We start from the raw sequence: 16672 nt of genomic DNA on the forward strand, positions 1-16672 counted from the left end.
GGCAGAACAGGAACGCTGCTGTCTGTCGAGCTGAGGATTACTATCTGCAATCATACTGTTACGGACATGAAATCGAATTCACCTACAAAATGGGCGCTATATTTAGAAATACTAAGCCAAACTCAGCTAAAGAAACCAGCAGACATCACTTATACACACACAGACATATATTATAGTATATTGAAAGCTGGATGGTTATGTAACTGCATGTGTGAGTGTGTCTGTCTGTTAGCAAAATATTCCATTAGGCACTAAATAGATTTTTATGAAACTCTCAAAGTAATCACTGGATGTAAATTGTTGCCTCAGCTAATCAAACACAAAAAACGGGGTACAACTTTGTCAATTATACAGCTATTGGGATTAAATTTGGTGTGGTAGTGGCTGAATGTCATCCCCAACTCGTACTCTGTTTGCAAATATGCATACATGCATTTCCTCAACTTTCAACACAGTGCATCATATCCAGTATATCATCACAAGAGAGCGGTAAATACAAACATTTCTTATGTAATAACTCTCCAATTTTAACAAACTTTTGACGTACAGTTTATGATAAAAACAAAACAAAACAAAAAAAAAAAATCACACCGAAATCTTTTGTATGATAAACTCTTTCAATTTCAACATTGCTTACTTAAAAAAAAATCCCATCCCAAAATTAGAATTAGCTTTATTTTCAGTAGTAGACAAACTTCTAACAAACCAGTTTTGACCATAATTTTGGAAAAAGCAACGAAAGATCCATTGTGTCAAAAGTTTTACGTAAATCAGTGCCACCTCGTTTGTTTGTAGCCTCAACCTTATAGAAACAAACCAAAGTGTCTAAACACATTGCCATTTTCTTTTCCATCATCTTGTCAGTTTTTTTGTCATTTGAAAACAAATAATACATTCTCTCTTATTTTTTTCACTTCTGGCAGCTTGAGACAAGTTGAGCATCTCATCCACTCCTATCTGATGAGCAGAATACAGCACCCACCACGCACATGAGTCACTGGTGCAAGTAGAAAGCACATCAGTCATGCTCTAAAAACATTCCAAATGACAAGTACTGCTGATCAGTGTCGCCACAGCGAGGCTGAGGCGTGATTAGTCACTGCATTCATCGGGTCCAACGCAAAGTCCCCACCAAACAGGTCCTACGTCACGATCACGTGTGACCGACACGTTGAGTGTTACTGACAAAAGTCCCACCGGCTTGCTGTTTTTCCTGATGAGAAATCCAACGTGCAGCCACATTATGCTCCTTAAGGCGTACTTATTATCTTCAAAGTAAGCAAAAGCTTTGAATTATGGCGTCGTTTGGAAGGGGAAGGCGGCTATATTTAGAAGGCGGCAGGCTGGAACATTAAATGACAGCAGTATTCTCCTTTCGTGATGTGGAAACCTCGTGTTTCCCTGCATGTTTTGACCGCACCGCGCTGCACGAGTAACAAACGTGACCCTGTGTGCAGAGGGGCTGGAAAGAGGAAAGCCTGTGACGTGAGCCCGCCAGCCTCCTTCCAAAAACAAACGTCTTGCAGCTCACTCACGTGGCAGGAGAACAAAATGATCTGATTTTGGAAAAAACTAAACGAGCAATCCGTTAAAACGAAAAGGCTGCAATATTTTTTCTTAATTTGCTCAAATCAGGGAAAGCTTGCCAGCTTGTAACAAGCAGTGCAAGAGCGCAGAAGGTCATACAAATACAAATGACACCTCAAACACGGGCTTGATAATGTCTCTCCACCTGCTGTATTGTTAGCTCTGCATCATCATTTTGCTAAACAACCTCCATGTGCAGGGGTTGTCTCTCTCCACCAACAAAAGACCCTCCTCAGCCTGTGTAATAATAGTCGATGACTCATTGGGAATAGCTTTCCAAACTGGCTGTCTGGAGGGTTTTCAGAGTTCAGATTGGACACGGTTGAACTCACAGGGGACATTTTGGCTGCAGCTTAAAAAAAAAAAAAAAAGTGCAGGAGTGGGTTCTGCTGTTTTCCATGCTCCACTAGTCAGACATACAAAAACAGTTTCTCCATTTCTGCATCTCCCTGGTTGTACTTTTTTTTTTTCACACTGCAGACAGGCCGGCTGCAGAGAAAGACAGACCGAGTGAAAGGACAAGGCAGACAGGAGGGTGGTGGTGAGGGGGTGAGGTTACAGAGAGGGAAAGAGCTGGAGGTGTTGAACGGGGTTCCCCAGCTTCCCCTCTGCCAAGGATTCCCTCCCAGTCATCTGGGCTGCGTCGACCCGAGGCTTGCCAAGGCACATTCCTGAATACTGACTTCACCCCCCTCTCTCTCTCTCTCCCACTCCACATCCCCACAGCGCTGCCCCACCTCTCCCCCTCCACCTCCCTCGCAGCCCAGACAATGAATAAAAGAGGCTGTTTACGGACGGCAGAAAAATCAAACAGCGCCAAGCCGAGGGGAGACACTTCCTGGAGACAGTTGCCAACAACAGCAACAAGAGAGTGATGGTTTCTGCATCCAGATAGGCAGGAAGGAAATGTATCCACTCTGTAAAAAAAAAATTGCTGATAAAAGTGCAAACTCATTCCACTCCTCTTTCCATTCTGACTGAGTTTATTTGGGGGAAAAAAAAGCTTATATATTAAGACTCAAATGGAAGAGTAGTTATGAAGCTTATGAAGACATTCTGAAGGGTGCCAATGCAGCTATACTGCCAAACAATGCCTACATTTTGATTAGGGGTGTAATGGTGCATGTATTCTTCACTGAAGATTTTTGGTACGGGCCTTACAGTTCGGCAAGCAAATGTACCAAAAAGATGAAAGCATTGCTTTAAACCTGTACACATTCAGGAAATTTATCTTCGGAGCTCTACGTTCAGCCACGCGATGAGCTTGGAGAACACACGGGCAGACCAGAGCTTCTCACTATCAGGAAACTCGGCTGTTTTGGAACATAACCGCTTCTTGGTCAACTACAGTGACAGCGAAGGAAAAAAAAAAGGTGGATTGAACTTTACGTTTGCATTGTTCAACAACTGTAGGGTATGCAGCTGGCTCCATGTTGAACTTATTTATTTACAACAGCATCGCCTGAATATAAAAGTAAAAGGCACAAAGAAAAAGTGCAACAGCCCCTCTCTAACTATTCAGACAAATTCATAACAAACACCATAGGTTTTATAGCTGCAGACAGGCTACCATACTCCGTTGTCAAAAAACGCGATTTTAAACCTACTGAAACTAATAGCACCATAAACTGTATACAGTAATATTTACTGTATATCAGAACTAAAATATTGTACTCAAGTACAAATAAAGTAAAGTTACTTATGTAAAAATCTACTCATATAAAAGCAGTCTTTAAATTTGACTTTAACTCAAAGTTACTTTTTTGGACAGTGGGAAAGGGTCTCTCCTGTGGTGAACAAAAGACAAGCAGACATTTTTACATTTTTTCCTCAAACAAGCTCTTAAACTAAATATTAAGCCTCATAATTTGAAATGCATTTACAGAATAAAACATGTCCAAACATGATATCTGAAATACTCAGAGAAAATAAATGATCGTTTCAGTGCAGACCATCTAACTGTGCTCAACTCGTTCGTTAACAAAAGATGCTGAACATGCTGCTCTGGATTTTGATCACAGTTTATTCTTGTGGCTACAGTGAGACAGTTCCTGCTCACAGAAACAAAAGACGACAATAACATGACTTTTGAAACAATGGTGTGAATATTTGACACTTCTATTAAAAGGAAGTTCATGAGATCCTGATGGTCAGGTGGATTACCAGAGGGCTGGACTATTATGTATATACACCATACTGAAACATGATTTTTTTTTGTGTGTGTACTGTTCGGTCCCTCCAGGATTTCGCGGGCATTTTTTGTGATTGTTGCGGCTAAAATGCCTGATTTCGGGGGGCTTTTTCGTTAAAGTTGCGATTTTTTTTTTTTTACTAAAATCAATAAACAAACATAACTTTTAATATATAAACAAAAAATACTTACTAGTTTTGTAAGATAATTACCAACAAACATTGACATTATCAAAAGGTGCTTTATTTGAGAACTTTGATAGCTTCTAAACTGACATTCATGACCATTTCTGGATTGTCCCTCGTCTGCAGCTTTCCTCACATGTTTTGCAGACACAAAGTGTTTATCGATGCGTTTTTGTTCGATGATTACACTGCAGGACGTGCAAAACTCCCCCCCCCCCACTCTCGTGCAGCTGGTTAGGAAACTGTTTTGCGCGGTCCTTTGCTGAAATCTTAGTGGGCAAATGTGAAGCATTAGCGCACATTTTGGCTTCGGTCGCTGCTCCTGCGTGCTCCCGGCATTCTGATGTTAACAGGATGTGACGTCACATGTCTTCTTTGTGAGTTATTTGGGGTTATTTTGTATTCCACACTACACAAACCCACAAAGAAGAGACTAGACCGCAGAAACGGTGTCAAATCACTTTAGAAACGATAAATGTTGGGTTAAAGTTGCAGTGTTTTGGACAAAGTTGCAAAAAGTTGCAATTTTGCGAGGTTTGCTTGATTTTGCGTTAATAGTTGTGATCGCAACATCGCAAAATCCTGGAGGGTCTGACTGTTATGCCCCTGAATTTGATGTATGGACTGTATAAGAAGAGTAAAGAGAATATAGTGTAAAGTTTAATGTTTTGTGACCCGTTTAAACTTTGAACAATGCTTCCACTGTAAAGTATGTGCGAGCTACAGAGCTGAGCTTTCTCATGTTTTCTCCCATTGGTCTCCACCCACCCCCCCGCTCACAGTTTTTTGCTAAATTTCTTTACGCTGTGTGACATACCATGATCCAAAAGTCAGAGCGCACCATTCCTGATCAAGCTGCAATTTGCATTTGTTTTTATTTATTTATTTTAAAGCTGTGTGACAAAATCCAGGACAAAAATTCTAGGCCAAAATGGTAATGAGGGCACATCAATGCTTATGTATTGACACCCTTAATAGGATGGAACTCAGGTTGTGGTGTGAAAACTACAAACACATGTGGCATGTAGGCTTCCTGAAAACAAGCTCTTCACAGGGTAATCCGTCAGCGTTTGTCAGAATTTACTAACGGCAACTGTGATGCAGTCAGCAGTGACATTAAAAGCTTTCTGAAGCACTTCCACGCACCAAGGGTTTTGCTCGCACACCGTTAGCAGGAGTGGCGGCATGCAGACGAGCGGACACACCTCTAAATAAACAAGCCAACAGGCCAGCTGGTTAACAGGGAGCAGGGCGTCACACACAGAGTAAATGAATGGAGGCGGAGGAGCTGCGAGCCAAGACTTTGTCCTCCAGGATGTGGAGCCATCCACTAACCAGGAGGACGTAACACATAGGTCTATAAATACTATGATGGTAACCCCTAATGATAGCTTCCGACGTCCACTCAATCTCCTAATGTATTCTCCCATTGGAAAAGATCTGAATGCATTAACCAGATCAAATGTGAATGATAAATGGACTTCATCCTCTGCCCTTCCATTATCATCTCTGGCTCGTAGAAAGCATCGCACAACAGCCGGCGAGAGGTCAGAAGTTAAAGTTTCTCCTAATTTAAACAAGTGCGTAAGATCCACCAGACAAGGCTGCTCCGAATTACTGGCACCGCTGAATCTGAAGTCTTTTTATGTCTTCAACAAGCACATAAAATAGTCATTTGAGTCTGTTTTACATAATGACGACTGAACCTCAATTACAAGTCATAAAAAGGCCCAAAGAAGTGCTGACAAAATCTCTTTATAGACGAGCTTACTGTCTCTCCAGGGTCGTCTTTGTTAACGCAAGAACCAAATTAGAGTTTGTTGGCAATGAGGCACATCAGTTTTTTTATATGTAGTGCCTGCAGTAAAACACAGTGGAGGTTCCAGCATAATGTGGGAATGCTTTGCCTCCCCATTAATAAACGTACCAAAGGACTATAGAGCAAGGAATTAAAAAGCATTAAGGCACAAAACGTTGACTGTTTGTCAGAAAATGAAGTTTGAGTTTTCTAACCGAGCAAAGGCCCAAAGTGCAAAAAGAGAAAGATGGCGCCATTTTAAACTGATCATCAGTGAGAGAGCTGACTAATAACTTTCTGAAAAACATTCCACTGAGGCTTAGCAATGAAACCACATGTAGAAACAGAAAGAAACCAACAGCAAACATGAGAACAAAAAAACTTTCCAAGTAGCTACAAGAAACTTAACTTTTTTTAATTTATTTTATTTTTCTTTAGATGATAGCATTTCTAATGTTATTGTTAATCAATGACTTTAGCCATTTTAATAAAACACAATGACTAGAGAAAGCTGCCTTATTTGGGTTTATTTCTAAAAGGTTCTAAAAGTTGAATGCTGATCCCATCTAAGATGATTATATTCTCAAATATTTTTGATAATACCAACCAAGAGAATCAGTAAGAATACATAAGGTATGTACTTCCTAGTAATGCCAACATGCTGACGGTTTCATTTGTCATACAAACATGTGAGTTAGCATCAAACCATGTAGAGCACAGACTGATGGAAATGACTATAAACTAAGATTGGTACTTTCTTCTAAATTTAAATCTTGACTAGATCAAAAAAGCCAAACATCTCCAGATTAGGATTCATCACCGAGCCAAAACAGCAGGGAGTTTTGTTGGTTTTGGTCAGAAGCTTGTCCAAAATGAGACTCGAGCTGATGCTTTATGATTTCTCTGGCTAAGGTAAGACGAGCGACTGAACCTGCCGACACAACTAGGAACTCTAAAGGAGCGCAAACGGTCAACGGAAAAAAGCAGATGGTTGCATCTCAGTTACTTTACCACGCACACGGCCCTGGATTGATTAACAGATTAACTTAATTCTGCTAAAAGTTGATAACTCGGACAAGAAATACCAAGAACTGAGATTAACTGCACAGAGATAAGTTTTGTTTAGCTTTTTTGAAGGGGAGGGGGAGGGGGGTGTTACGCTCTGTGGAAATTTGAGATTTTCTCTTTAGCCAATTAAGGCGGCAAATAAAATGCTGCAGCTGCCAATTGGCTGGACCGTTTCTGGCACCAACAAGCTGTGGTCAGGGAAAAGAGAGGAGATGTTTTTCATTTAATATTTGAGCAAAGTTCTTTAGGCTGAACTCAAAGTGCAGCATCAGCCTCACATTTGACCTCTGAAGGTGTTTAGGGACACATGCAGATCTGTTTAACATTTGAATCTTGCTGCTTTTTTTTTATTTCACAAATAGTGAATTTTAATGAATGTGTGAAATTAAAGGCCCAGAATTTCATGGAGGAAAGCAGATCGCCCGCTGCCTTTCACGCCAGAGTTTTAGACTATAATGGTCTTATGCTGACAAATGGAGGTACACAATCATATGCAATGCCACAAAGTGTCCCACTCTGGGTTAGTGATGGTGATGGCTCTCAGCTACCACCACATCAAATTTTCATCTGTAAAAAGGCCTTTATCACCATTTTAGTGTGTGCCAATGCCGGCAGCCATTTTGATTTGGGTTGACTCTAAAAGTTTATCAGTTGTAGATGCACATCCAATGATTACTTCCTGCAAGTTGCATTAAAATGTGTCCAGCGGTTGATGTGACGTTTTTTTCAGCAGACACACATTCTTTTGGATTTAAATAAACACTAAAACATGCAGAGAGGAGTGCACCATCCCACACAAATGGTAAATGGCTTGCACTTATATAGCGCTTTATCTAGTCCAAGGACCCCAAAGCGCTTTACACTACAATCATTCACCCATTCATCCACACATTCACACACTGATGGTGGTAAGCTACAATGTAGCCNNTGTAGCCACAGCTGCCCTGGGGCGGGCTGACAGAAGTGAGGCTGCCATCACACCGGCGCCACCGAGCCCTCTGACCTCGACCAGTAGGCAAGGCGGGTGAAGTGTCTTGCCCAAGGACACAACGGCTGAGACAGCCGGAGCGGGGGCCTGAACCAGCAACCCTCCGATTACAGGACAAACCCCTACCTCCTGAGCCACTGCCACCCACTGCTGGTACGCTGCAGAGGCGAAAGGAAAGGACCCTGTCAACAGAGCAGGACATGCACGAGGTGATTAGCACAGAGCTGATATCTTGTCAGAGCGTCAAGCTTCCTCTTCGAGGTCACAGCTGCGCGCCGAGCCGTATCGGAACGTCTAAACAGGCCGGGGAGGATGGCGCTCGGCCACCTAGCAGGCAACTAGAGTAACCCAACTCTGTGGAAAAAAAAAGTAGTCGGCAATCCCCAAAACGCCAGACCGAAAACATATCTGTGCTAACGCCGAGCTATTTATAAGATTGATTCTGGGTTTAGAAACCAGAGCGGCACTTCTGTCCAATCAGAACTTTCCTGATCACAGCCCGGCAGCAACAGAAGCTGTTTGAAGGGAGGGAAAACTTTGTTCCTCTGGAGCTGGGCTTTAAAAAAAAAAGAAAAAATACACAAACTGTAGTGATGAAACAGTAGTGATATGGGTGAAAATAGAAGATGGTATCATTTCAACAAAGCAGATAAAAGTTCTCACACCACAGCTGGACTGAAGCCACAGATAAGCGCACAAACGGCGGCAAAAACTTTATCTTCTTCAGTGGACTGAACGATCCCAGGCCTTTGCACGCACACGGCGCCCCTCGTTTCAACACAGACACATCGGCATCTCTGTGTCCAGCAGGCAGTTAGAACCTGGTGACTGGACGTCGTCGGAACATATGACTGGGAGGATGAGCGACAGATGAGGAGGTGGAAGGGGAGAAGTGACAAGCTCGAACAGGATCACAGCTCCGCTGAAAGCAGCTGGGCAGACGCGCACGCAGCCCACAAGAAAGGGGGGGGGAGTGACTCATTGCCCCAGGGGGCTTCGGGCTACTTTTCTACAACCTAACGCTTCCGTTTTACGCCGTCACCCATGTGTACAGCAGCCCAGCTTCTTCAGAGGAGCACAGAAGCCGCCAACTCCCGCGCAGGCACGCCGATGCTGGAGGAGGAGCAGGAAACGGCGCAACGTCTGTCACATTTCAAACACCGCAGCGAGAGAGTCAGGCCGCTTCGTGCCGAGTTACAAAACAGGAAGAGAAACGGCATCGTGTACGAGATCCCGCTTAGAGGAAGCAGCAGTGTTTATTTGTGTCAGACACCAGAACGGTGCGGGGAAACGTTTCATAAGCCTAATTAAGTCAGAGGCGGACACCGGGCCAATGTTAGGTCCGGACGGTTTACGGTGACGTCCACTTTTAGAAAGAGGGAACTTCATCTAAAATGCATTTTAAAACTTGACGCAGTCAGCAGAGGCTCAGCGGAACCCTTTGCTCACAGATGAAGGAGCTCATTGGCTTGGCTCGACTGCGTTTGTGTGTCTGTTAGCAAAATATCTCACACACCAGTGAGTGGATTTTAATAAAACTTGCAGAAACTAATCATCAGGGGTACATCTTCAACTGATTAACTTTTGCAGTCAGCTCAATTCAAGATGGCCACCACAGCCATCTGACAATAGAAAACACAAAAATGGCTATAATTCAATCAGTTTTGCAGATACTAACTTGAATTTTGGTGTGGTATTAGTCAAGACCGATCCCCAACACATACGCTAAGCACTAAAAGATTGGGCAAGATATTTGTTTGAAATATTGCCCTCAATTATTTGAAGTCAACTCTGTATGTCTGTTAGCAAAATATCTCATGAATCACTGGACAAATTCAACTGAAGCTTTCAGAAAGTGATCATTGGATGGACCTCTCCAACTGATCCTTCAAGATGGCTGCCAGGGATAAGCGACACTGGCAAACACTAAAATGGTGATAACGCAATTTTACAGATATTGAGCCAAAATTTGATGTGGTGGTAGCTGAGAGTCATACCAAGCACACACACAGTGTGTGACATCTCACAATAATTACTGAGGTCATGCATAGTTTAGCGGTTTGACCAAAACGGCTACAATTTTTCAATATAACTGATCTTGGTCTAAAACTGACATGAAAGGCAGCAGGTGATATGCATTCCTTCAAGGAATGCTACATTAATAATTAATTTTGTGTATGAACATTACTGTCTCATGAGGACAATGTGTCTTTATTTATGATACTGTCTAAAACTGAAGGTAGTGCACCTTTAAAAAAGAAAAAAAAAGGAGGATGTGGGTGCAGAGGACAAAAACATCATGCACCACAACAGCACAAGCCTCGTTCAAGCATCCCACAAACTGAGAAAGTGTGTGTGTATACGTGCGTGTGTGAGAGAGACTTCCTCTCCCTTTCTACTACATCAAAAGCAGCTGTTTCACAATAAAGGTGATAAGCTGTCTTGTAAAACAAGGTGCTTGTACTCCTCAACAGCGAGATTCAGCGCAGGGTTCGGGGCCACTGTGAGCGAACGGAGCTGGGAAGCAGCCGAGGCGCCAGGCGGACCCAAAACGGAGGGTGTGAACAGAGGGCCAGCCGTCCTCCTCCTCCTCTCTCTGCAGAACAGCCCGTCCAGATGTGGCAGCTGAGCCCATTTTCCAGTATCTCAGCAAAGATCAGAAACTCTGATGGCACGCGGTTCTGTCACAGCAACACGGAGCCACAGAGCCAAAGCACCACTCACCTGTCAGCGGTGATGCAGAACTGGAAAGCAACACTTTCACAATCTTTCCTACAGCATCGTGTGAGGGGGAAAATCTGCAGAAAGGACTAATGTTAAAAGCTCAAAAGCACAGGCTTTTAGGGAAGGGGGGAAACCAGACCAAAAAGTGTGACCTTACAGGTTTTTCCCTTGCATTTTTAACCTTCAGGAGTCATGGATCCTGCTTCAGATTGGAGCACGGCTAACAGACAGCCGAGACTAAAAATCCCTCATCTTTCCCTGGATATCCAGAGGCGGGGTGGAAAACCGCTCCGGGTCTGTGGAGGACTGTGCCGTTCCTTAGCCGAACGTGGCACTTCACTGTCCCCGAGCGGATCGTGTCACCAAACAGAACTCAGAGGGGATCCCGTTTGTTGAGGTGTTTGGAGTTAATGACCCTGACGATAAGAAGACCCTGCTAACTAGCTGTGAGCGAGGTGGCAAAAACATCATGTCCCTTGTGCGAGTAACTGAACAGTGCGACCAAACTATTTCCCATTCTAAATTTACGCTTGTCATATAAACTTTAAAACCATTATTTTTAGATAGATAGTACATACAATTTAGTGTAAAACTACTGTATTGTGTAACATATATGTCCTTTTTGACTCACCAGTGAGTCAAAAAGGACATAAGGCTACTGTTTTGTTTATAATTACTTTATTTTTTTTCCCACCAGACGTTTCGTTGGACTGCTTCCAGCCTAACTGAGACCATATCCTGTAACACATCTAATAGGAATACCCTTGTATTATTTTATTTGATTTTTTTAATAGCAGAATATGTTATTTCACACATACAAATACAATGTGTGCAATGAACTCTCATCACGTTTTTATGGATGTGTTTTCATGTGGACGGGTTAGCTGAAGTGATAAGCTAACATTCAGAAGGTCCAAACGTAGCCGGCAGCCAGATCAAACCTTCATTCAGCTGCATTTTCCAGTTTTTCGTTGATTGACCAAAAATATTTTGTAAACAGTTGCCTAGAAGAGTCCCTGTGTGATCCCAGATCTGTGTAATGATACAAAATTTTATGTTTTATTCACAATAAATGGTGATTTTACACTGTTCTTATCAACAGACTAAGAGATCTTTTTGGTTTTTCTGGCACAGTTTTAAATTGGTTCATTTCTTATTTATCTGATAGGGCTTTTACTGTATTTATGAACAATGTTCACTTTGATGTTGCTCAGCTGTCCTGTGGGGTGCCCCAAGGGTCAGTTTTGGGCCCACTTCTCTTTTTATTGTACATACGCCCAATAAGTTTTATTTTAAATCGCTACAGTAATATCTCCTACCATGTGTATGCTGACGATATTCAAATATACTGTTCGTTTGGATCTTCCGAACTTTATAAATTGACTGAACTCAGCAACTGCCTGGCTGACATTAAAATCTGGCTGGATGATAACTACCTGTAGTTAAATGCTGGCAAGACTGAGATGCTTATTGTAGCTGCTGATGACAAAAATCGCAGAAATCAGGAAGCATCTTGGGTTTTTAAACCCTTCTAAGAAAAATAGCCTCCGGAATCTGGGTGTTCTTTTTAACAGTTCTTTGTCTATGGACAATCATTGCAAACTGCTAGCTCACAATTGTTTTTACCATTTCAGGAATATTTCGAAGCTGCAAGCTATTTTATCACAGAAGGAATTAGAAATGATTGTCCATGCTTTTATTTCTTCTCGTTTAGACTATTGTAATGGCCTTCTGATGGGTCTGAGTAAATCCTCCATGTCATGCTTTCAGTCTGTGCAAAACGCAGCAGCCAGGCTTTTAACTAAAACTCACAGAACAGCTCACATAACTACTGTTCTGGCTTCTTTGCATTGGCTCCCGGTCTACTTTAGGACTCATTTTAAAATATTGGTTTTAACTTTTAAGGCACTCCATGGTGAGGAACCTAAATATATATCGGAACTTCTGAAGCCTCTCTGCCCGTCTAGGCTTCTGAGGTCTTCAAATCAGATGCTGCTGTCGGTACCTAGAACTCATTTTAAAACCTGTGATGACAGAGCATTTCAGGTGGTGGCCCCGAGGCTATGGAACGCTCTCCCTTTAGCATTGCGCTGCTCCGGATCTACTGACTCTTTCAAAAAAGTCTCGAGACATATCTCTTCAGTGTGGCTTTCTGTTAGTTTAGTCAACTGATTTTATAATGTTGTCTCCATTTCTGTTTAGCACTTTGTGATTTTATGTCTGTGAAAGGTGCTATATAAATATAGTTTACTTACTTGATCTGAGCAAGCACTGCTGTTGTAATGCCACAACTGATTGGACAAGAGTTCGTATTTATCTGCCGAGGCTTCTGATTGGTCATTTTTCTAGGTAATGGATGACTGTAGTAACCACAGTTAAACGTTTGTTGCATTACTTGTTAAATGAGGTTAATTGTCTTAATGTTTTGTTCTGTGGTTTATTTAGTAGTTCTCTGTACATAGGTCTGTCACGATAACAAATTTTGCTTGGCGATTAATTTTCTCAGAAATTATTGCGATAAACAATAATATCTTTTGGAGACATGTAATGATAATAACATAATAGTGCAAGTACATCCTCTCAAAGATTAATAAACTTTACTTTCAAAAGAACACTTAACTCTGACACTGGACTCTCAGTCTCCACTAACAAGGAATGCACTTGAATAAAAGACAAAACAAAACAAAAAAACTGAAATAAAACCTACATTCAACCGAAACAGTAAGGTCAGTGAAGAGCATCGGAGCTGAGCCTTTTGTCATCCAGTGTCTTCAGTAGAAAGACACAGAGACACAAAGAAACAATAACGCCGATAAATGAAAATTACCAACTTCATTTTAATTTATTGTGCAACTAATTGATTTATCGTTTATCACAACAGGCCTATTTGCACATCTGGTGTATCTCTCCTCTCAGTTGAGAGAGTTCTACCAACCAAAAAGAATGCCAAGACGATCCATTTAAAATCTCTAGTCAATGTTTTCATGTAAATCTATTTGACAAGATTAGTTACTTCAAATTGACTACCCTGGGAGGTAGTTTGTTGTCTTGGCTAAATGAAGACTACAACTGATTTTCTGAAAACTCTCCCAGTTCTTCAAAAAAACGACAGAAATCCTCACAAGTTGTCCTCAAAAACTGCTGATTTTGGACTCTTCAAACGCCCTCCAAGCCTTATTCCGAATGCCAGGAAAATGCATTTGTGATGTTCTAAATTTCTAATTTTTGGGTTTGTTGCCTCACACCTTTGGCACTCGGCCCACTACTTCTTCTACTCCTGAAACTTTTGAATTCCCTGAACTTTCGCTCGAGTTAGCCGAAGTGATAAGCTAAAGTTAGCTTGCTCCACTCATTTGATATGACTGGTTATCCAGGTCATCAGAAAGTTTCTTGCGGTTGCAGCATATGTGTCAACATAACTTACTGAACGGTTGTTTATGGGTATTATTCAGACATTCTTCCGCTATAAACTCTGTTTAGTGCTAAATGTTATATTTTTCTGGATGTCTGCAGGCTGCAGAGGACTCTCAGTAAGCTGCCCCCCTCCTCCCATCAGATCACACAGACAGGAGGCTGATGTCAAATGCGAAAAGCACTTAGATTGTTAGGGAAAACCCACATGTAAACAAATTCTGTGACGATATGTGTTTTACAGCAACTAATGTGATCCCATCTGCATTTTTCTCATAGCAGACTTCATCAGGGGTACAACAGAACATGCCCTATAGGTGATTCTACAAGCTCTCCGTTTTGGCAGACTGTCAAGGCATTCTAACACGCCTCAACCTATCGCCCACCCCTGCTGCTCACTGTATGGCACACACGGAGGAAGGTCAGCAAACTGCTCTGAACTTCAAGGCCCACACATTGCTTCATCTACAGAGTCAGGTTTGTCAGCAGAGAGGAGCACGAGGCATCTGGCTGTCGTACCTCTCTAAACACTAATAAGCAGCCATCGCCGATGCTGATTTTTTTTTTTCTTTTTTACGTTTTTCAGCTCATATCAAAGTCGTGAGACATGAGAGGAGGGGAGGAAGGGGTATTCCTTGCCTCGTGTAATTCATCTGCAAGGCGTTTTACACGAGGCAGGAAGTTCACAGCTAAAAGCGAAAGAGATGTTATCTGTGGCAAGACGTTGCCTCTTTTTCCATGAAGTCATCACAAGCCCCGGGTGTAGATAGAGAGAGAGAGAGAGAGAGAGAGAGGTTGGCCTGCAACAAAAGGGCTACTGTTCGGCCGGCACAATGTGCCACTCTACTGCACAGCTTGGCCACACATGCAAATGACAGGCAAGGAGGAGGAGGGGGGATTGAAAGGTGTGCCGATGTCAGGCTGGAGGCTCGACGTGAAAAGCACAAGAGCACGTACAGGAACAGAAGAGGCGGCTTTACTTGCAGTTCTGACAGCAACGAAGAGTGCGGGATTTCCAACTTCAGAGTTCTAAACTGTCCATCACCCGCTGCTGAGGGCGGAGAGATGGGTCAGTGCGTGCTCGTTTGCAAAAACATCTCGTGAACCGCTGAACGGATTTTGAACGAAGCCACAGCAAAGTAACCACCGGATGAACATCTACGCCTGATTAACTTTCGGAGTCAATCCAATTTAAGATGGCCACCACAGCAAAGCAACCTCAGCAAACACTAAAATGCCTTTCACTCAATCCATTTTACAGATACTGAGCTAAAATTTGATGCGTTCGTAACTGAGACCGATCCTCAGTTTTTACTCTGACGACTAACCGATCGTGTGTTTCAAACTTTGACAGTTACTACTGGAATCAAACTTGTCTGTTAGCAAAATATCTCATGAGCTTTTGGATGAATTTTGACAAAACTTCCACAAAGTAATCAATAGGTGTACATCCACAACTGATTACCTTTCAGAGCCAACCCAATTCAAGATGGCCGCCACAGCCAACTGACCTTAAAAAACACAAAAATGGCTATACCTTAGCCAGTTTGACAAAAAACACTGAGCTAAAATTTGGTGTTGCAGAAGCTGACAGTCACTCACAACACATGAATATATGCATATTACTTTCAACTGTTTAATCAAATGTCTCAGCATAAGATGATCCCCGTCTGAAGCTCTGGCATGAAAGGCGGTGGGCAACATGCATTCCTTCAAAGAATGCTAGTGCCTTGTATCCACCGTGTAACCTGAACTGTAAAGTAGAGGCTATGTGTAGAGCGACTGTTGAAAGTGAAAACAGGTTGTTCGAGATTTTCTGTTTCATCATCTGTACCTATTTCACTGCTTCCACCCCAGTAGCCGGAGGCGGCCTCTGCTCTCTCTGCACTTCCTGATTCCTGCATGACAGCCGTGGATGAGTCTGTTCTCACACTAAACGCAGTTGCTGCGCTCACTGTCAATACTTCAGGAAGGGTGGAAGGGTGGAGGGGTGGGGGGGTTTGTCCTGGTTAGGCTGCACTTTGAGACCTGACACAACACGTCCCCGGTGAGGCTAAATGAATAAATAAATAAAGTTGGGGTTTGTGTGTGTGTGTGTGTGTTTTTAAAAAGAGAAAGCAGCAGATCCATTTTCTTACATGAATGGCTCCCAAACTCTGCAGCCATCGACCCAGAAACTAACACGAGAATCGACTTGTGACCCCAACTATTGCTGGCTGAAGCAGAACCATCTCCATATTGGCAACACAGACAGCCCTAACAACCATTATACAGTTTCTATTTATTTATGACTACTGCTATGTTTCAAATATAGCCCAGTGTGCTATCATAAACAAATCTTAAATCTAACTTGATTAGGGAAAATCATGTCAAGACCCCGCTGCTTGGCGTTTCACGACCTACAGTGGGGCCCCGACCCCACCTTTGGGAACCAACAGATGATAACTTCGAGCAGCGTGAGCTGAGTGATTTTTTTAAGACGAGCATCAGCTTGTGTGCCACTCATGCGCGCCTGAAGAAAACCGTGCTCTGTTTATTTATTTGTTTATTTTATATTTCTTTTTTGAGGCGCACGACCTGCCTCGTCTTGAAGCGGCGCGACAGCTGAACGATTTCCTGGCAAACGGCATCGATACAGGCTGCAAACAGCGACACGCACCAGCCGCCGCGGCGCGTCCATGTTCCGAAATGATGTGCTGGGGGGTGGGGTGAGGTGGGGT

The 16672-nt window shown here is 42.7% G+C and overlaps 1 protein-coding gene across 1 annotated transcript in view; it reads right to left on the reverse strand.

Moving 5' to 3' along the window:
- The window catches only part of atp2a3 (ATPase sarcoplasmic/endoplasmic reticulum Ca2+ transporting 3), a 58624-nt gene that overhangs the window by 41383 nt on the left and 569 nt on the right, over positions 1-16672 (reverse strand). The gene's annotated exons all lie outside the window — the stretch shown is intronic.

The sequence above is a fragment of the Kryptolebias marmoratus genome, linkage group LG13, assembly GCF_001649575.2.
Source record: "Kryptolebias marmoratus isolate JLee-2015 linkage group LG13, ASM164957v2, whole genome shotgun sequence".
NCBI classification, from domain to species: Eukaryota; Metazoa; Chordata; class Actinopteri; order Cyprinodontiformes; family Rivulidae; genus Kryptolebias; species Kryptolebias marmoratus.